Source organism: Octodon degus, unplaced genomic scaffold, assembly GCF_000260255.1.
Source record: "Octodon degus isolate 3935 unplaced genomic scaffold, OctDeg1.0 scaffold00005, whole genome shotgun sequence".
NCBI classification, from domain to species: domain Eukaryota; kingdom Metazoa; phylum Chordata; class Mammalia; order Rodentia; family Octodontidae; genus Octodon; species Octodon degus.
The window spans coordinates 12225772-12231870 of record NW_004524581.1 but is presented as its reverse complement, the minus strand read 5'-3'; the positions used below and the strand labels follow the sequence as shown (position 1 = coordinate 12231870).

General features: G+C 39.5%; 1 protein-coding gene across 3 annotated transcripts in view; it reads right to left on the bottom strand.

Annotated features, from left to right (window-relative positions):
* Mcu (mitochondrial calcium uniporter) overlaps positions 1 to 6099 on the bottom strand; it is a 203070-nt gene that overhangs the window by 21667 nt on the left and 175304 nt on the right. The window lies entirely within an intron of this gene.

The following is a 6099-nucleotide window of genomic DNA, read 5'->3' as shown; positions in this document are numbered from 1 at the left end:
AACATCAAACATCTTAGGCATAACATTCTTAGCAATTTTTAAGAATATAATATACTGTTGTTGACCACTGTTATCATGTTGTACAACAAATCTCTTGAGGTCATTCTTCCTAAAGGAAATGCTGCATCCTTTAACATTACCAACTTCACAACCTCTCACATGTTGCCAATTAAATGTAAAATAATAAAAAATTCAGTTCCTCGGTCACACTATCCACATTTTAAGTGCTCACAGCCCTTAAATGTGATGACTGGTTATGCTTTCAGTACACAGGGTAGAAACAACATTTCAATATCACACTAAGAGGGCCAGCCTGATAGCTCAGCAGACTAAAATGCCTGCTTAGGCAGAATGCAGCAGCTGGGGCTCAGGGTTCGATCCCCAGCATGCTGTGCTGGCCCTGCCTGCGGGGCATGCTGAGATGGCGATTGAGACTGGGTGTGGTGGCACCAGCCTGTAATCCCACCACTTGGAAGGCTGAAAACAGAAGACTCACTATGAGTCTGATCTATGTAGTGAGACCCTGTGGACCTTGTGGACCCTGTCCTGAATACAGAAAGAAAAAACAAAAATCACACTAAGTCCTACTTAACAGCATTGACAAATTTATTTCTTAGCCAGGACTCCATCACTGCACTACCCTATCAACTAGATGTTCCTGGATTCCCACATTTCCTGGTAAGCTTTTGATTTGTTCACCTGTGTCACTGCTTCAAAAACATGTATAGTGCACCACAATTTATGTAAGAGAAAAACTATGTATTCATATGTGCTTCTGAATGCACAGATTGCCCAGGCAGGAGACATAAGAAATGAAAGAGTGCTTGCAGATACAGAAGAAAAAGGTGTAGGGGATGAGAATAATTCTTTCCCCCAAATTCTCTTAGACTTTAAGAGTAGAGCTTATGAATATATTATCTATTCTAAACAAGTGAAAAAATTGATGTGCAACCATAATATCTTCTAATAGCAATGAAAAAAAAAACCCACCTAGAAAATAAATAAGGACAACAGCTGACCTCTCAGACATCGACTCTTAATCTGGCTGAACATAAACAGCTGCTACCTTTCTGCTTCTGCATCAATAAAGCCTTGGGAAACTTACAAGTGTAAGCTTTGTTAGGTGTTGCTGACAGGAAGAATATGGTTCCAAGGCACTGTCATGGTGGAGGCATATAATAATCCTGAACTCTTGGCCCTGAAAAATCTGCTCACATTCCTGAGAGATGAAGTTATAGGAAGAGGGAAAATAAATTTGCTAATGGCTTAACACTAGCACTTTGGGATAAGTTATCACTAGTGTACTTTGGGATAAATATACACTAGTAGTTATGCTTCATTAGAAAGTACTCATACATTAATATTTATGTAATGTCACCAATTTCAAGATAATTAAGATATAGAAAGACAGAAGAAACTCTAATGTAATGGGTACTGAAAATTCTTTTTTTTGGGGGGGGGTGCTGGGGAGACAGTTCAGTAGAATAAGTGCTTGCCTGGCAAATGCAAAGTCCTGAGTTCAATCCCCAGTACTGCAAAAAAAAAAAAAAAAAAAGAAAAAGAAAAAAAAGAACATTCTTTTCAGCAGTAAACACAGTTTCGGAAGGATTTTGGCTATTTGGGTCTCTAGCAAGGCGATCATTATAATTGGTGTTTGCTTTGCTGGCTTAACCTCTCCTCTGAAATAATTTATATCATTAAGAAGAAACAAGGACGGCTGGGGAAATAGATTGGCAGTCTAAGCGCCTGCCTGGCAAGCACAAGGTCCTGGGTTCCATCCTTGGTATTGCATGCTATGCTGCCTAGAGCGCGCTGTGCCAGACCCAAACCCAGGTGTGGTGGTGCACGCCTGTAATCCCAGCGCTGAGGAGGCAGAGACAGGGGGATCACTACAACTCTGAACTGCATAGTGAGATGCTGTATCAAATACATTTTTACAAAAAGAAAAGAAGGAAGCAAGGTCTTCAACATTTTCTGGATGGATAAGCAAGGAAGAGGGCTTTAGTGGTGCCAATCAAAATTAGTTTTCTTAGTGGAAAAAGATACTCCCCAATGATAAGGCAAACATATTCTCTTCCTTTGTAAGAACAACAGAGAGGTAGTTAGTTACTATTTCAACATGGACTTGGATAAAAAGGCTTTTGTGCTTCCTACATTCCTCCCTCTGTTCTGGATTTAGATTTATTATGAAGATATCAAACTGAGAATAGTTTCTCTTCTACAGTGAGTGGTCAGACAAGAAGCCAGCCGAGGGCAGCTGTGATTATTAAAAGAATGTGACAGAGTTTGCAGTACTCAGCCTTCTGACATGTGTCCTTGTTCCAGCTTTGGAGACTTGTCCCCTTGTTCTACATTTTGGCTTAGGTACAGGGTTGTCAACACTTCAGGATCCACAACACCTGCAGACTGCCAACCCCACATAAATGCAGAATGTGGCCGTCCTGGCCTCTACATGAACGAGCCTCTATGCGCAGGGCCTGGAGTCACCGTATGACATTACAGCTCACCCAACACTCAGAAGGTATTTTTAGTTCTGAGGTTCCCATAAACGGGGTAAAGAAATAAGAGAAGTAAGCATTAAAAGGGAATAATGAATGAATAGAAAAAAAGAAGCTAAAATTTAAAACTGCCCTGGAAAGGCAGGAAGTACTTTAGTGCTTACTAGACACGTCATTGTGTTCTGTCTGTCCCATGAATACATAAAACCTCAGCGCTACTCTTCATTATCTGACACCCAGAGCCTTCAGCACTGCCTCCGTCCCTTCTTCACTCACGGCCTTTGCTCTAATGAGTCACCACACAGGGAAGCAGAGTCGGCTTGCTCATCAGCAGGACCGGATCCTCTCCAGTACAGAAATTCACTGCTCCCTTATGGCGTTCAGCCAAAAGGTGCTGTTGCCTTGGCTGCCAGCAACACCTTCCTCAACCAAGGACAGGAAGATAGTATGTCGCAAATAAAGTTCAAACGTATTTTATATTAAAAACATTTTCTTTACTTTAAAAATCAGAGAAAACAAAGTGTACACTTAATATTATTTCAGTGTCTGTAAGACGATATCGAGGGGAGCAATCTCTTGTTAGCTGATAGTAAAAAGAAGTATTTTGATGTGTAAATTTAAATACTGAAGTCTTTAAAAATTCTACATGAATAATGATATTGAGTTTACCAAATTTCATCCTTCACATATTACAGGCTTTTGACCTTGGCAGTCTTCACATCCTCGTCTACCATGAGAGAAGCTGGCTACGTAGAACTACAGTTCTAAAACACAGCTAGAGCAAAGAATTGTTAAGACTCTCAAATCACCAAGGAATCAAATTTCCCCCATTTTAGGATCTACTTTATTTTTCTTTATTCAGCTTGAGAATGCCCTTATTGAGAAAATTAAAATGTTTGTTTCAGAAACAGCATTAAACAAATGGTTATTAGCCATTGTGTAAAATATCTTTAGTGTCTCACGTGATACTTTATGGAAGCTCATGTCTCATAATTCCTAATGGTTTATACTTTCTATAGACATCTCAGTCAAAGTTTAGAATGTTACCAACACCACAGAAAATCTACATAGAATGAACTGTAGGTAATTTGCACAAACACACAAACTGAGTAAAAAAGACTATACCTCTGTTATCTTAGAGACTTTATAGTCCAAGTATCAGGGAATAAAGAAGAAAATATCAGCATAACTAATATACAGCTAACATGTTTAGCATGCTTGGTTATTCCAACTTAATATAATCTGACTCAACAACGTCGTACTATGGAAAGGATACTTTCTATGCCTCTTCCCAGCTAGTTCCTGCTCAACATGCTTGAATTAACCTGATCTACCAAAATGCTACCCAGATCACTGGTTTAGGCAATTTAGGGTTTCAATGAAATATGACCACTTGGGTCAGTGGAGAATGCAGAATTACGGAGCCTTCTCTCAGGGCATGTTCCGAAAAAGAACAAGCAGAATTCTGAGGAAAAAAAATCAGTTACATCTGGTTGATTGGGAGTCAAAGACAGAAAGAATAGGGTCATCGAAAGCATCATGGAAGAACTGACAGTGATGTTGCCAGATGGAAATCAGAGGGTAAGAAAGGTGGGGGAGAAAGGCACCTCAGGGAGAAGAAAGGGGGGCAGGCAGTCGAACGGCACAGAACACGGCCAATGACTATGTGGTGGAGGAAAGGCGGAAAACAGGAAAAAAAGGAAAGAGAAAATGTATAAGGTAGATATGGACCAGATTATAGAGGCATTTAAAATGAAGGCCTTCAGGGGAGACATCCTAGGAGGCTGATACAGGGAGTGTTAGTAGAAGGGATGTTATCAACAGCCTTAAGTGACAATGGCTATCAAGAAACTGATCCAAAAAGGCACAACTCAAAGGCAACTGCAGAGGGTTCTCAGCACTCATGTTGTGCACCATCCTGAAGGCTAGGGAGAAAAGAAAACTTGGTATTTTGCCAATCATGGATTTTTCTTGAACTATACTTGTTTTTTGTTTGTATTTTTAAAATAGTACATTAAATCATGTATGCCTACAGTTTTAGTTACTCAGAAGGTTAAGGATTACTTAAGCCCATCCCTGGGCAACAGAGAGACACTGTCTTAAAAAAAAAAAAAAAGCACTAAATTGATTATTGAATTCTTTGGCTCTAAAAGTGTGCACCTCAGGCAAGCACTTTATTTTTTCCTTAGGATTATTATTGTACAGAGGGTCCCCAACTTAGAATTTTTCAGCTGTATGAAAGCAATACACAATCAGTAGAAAGCACACTGTGAATCCGACGCTTCCCCAGGCTACTGAGATACAGGATGATGGATACGCTTTTGTGGTACTGGGCAGTCGCTGTGAACTGCAGCTCCCAGTTAGAAGCGGGACTGTGGGGATAAACCACCAATATCCTGCAGTGTGCCGTGGCATTGGCTTTCAGATACTGTCTTGGTGTTTTGCATCCCATCATGTCTAGCAAAGCCCATTTATGCACATCCATGAGATATTCAACAAAGTTTTACAAAATAGACTTTGCTCAAAGCTGCTGCATGTGTTCCAGGCATGATTAAGGTAGACTAAATGCATCTTCAATTTACACTATTTTCAATTTATGATGGGTTCATTAGCCACAATGTTAACCAAGGAGCATCTGTATAATACTGACCTTCAGATGCTGAACTTGGGCCATCAAAAAAAGCAAAACATAACCCTAAATTAAAACCTGTGACAATGTTTAAGAAAAGAGGGATGCTCAGTACTTATTTTTAAAAGACTTACCTCATATCACTGTTACTATTTTTTGTGGTGCTATGACTCAATCCCAGGGCCTTTCAAATACTAGGCAGTGTCCTGCCACTGAGCTACATACCATTCATCTTGCATTATTGTAATTATTATTTGTGGTGTTGGGATCAAGCCCAGGACCTTACACATGCTACCTTAGTGCTCTACCACTGACGTACATCCATAGATCTCTCTCTATCTCTATCTCTATCTCTATCTCTATCTCTATCTCTATCTCTATCTCTATCTATCTATCTATCTATCTATCTATCTATCTATCTATACATTGTATGTGTGTGTGTGTTGTGCTGTGTTGCTTTGTTTTGCAGTATCGGAGATTGAACTCAGGACCTTGCACTTGCCAGGCAGGTGCTTATGCTGCTGAGCTATCTCCCCAGCCCTATTAATATTTTTTTTTTAAACCAGCAAGACATGTTTATTCATTTAAAATTCTGTTAAATATTAAAGTTTTACAGTAACAAACTTATTTTTTTCCATTTTTTAAATTAGGACAGGTCTGCTTTGCATAGTGACTGCATTCTTTATGAAGTGCTGTCACATATCCATAGCATGCCTCGATTCTTTCTTCATTTCTTCCTCTCTCCTCCTGTCTACCTCCCTGAATGTCTTTTTTCCTTTTCCAATAGGCAAAATATTGACCTCATTATTTCCTATTATCTGTCTTTATATTGTGCCTTATCTATAATTTGGATTTCTCATGCAACAGTACGATTGTATGTTGTATTTCTCTAATTTAGCATTATGGTCTCAGGGTGACTTGGTCTACTGATAGCAACTCCCACTCTGCAGCAAGTCTGCTCAGATGTTTTCA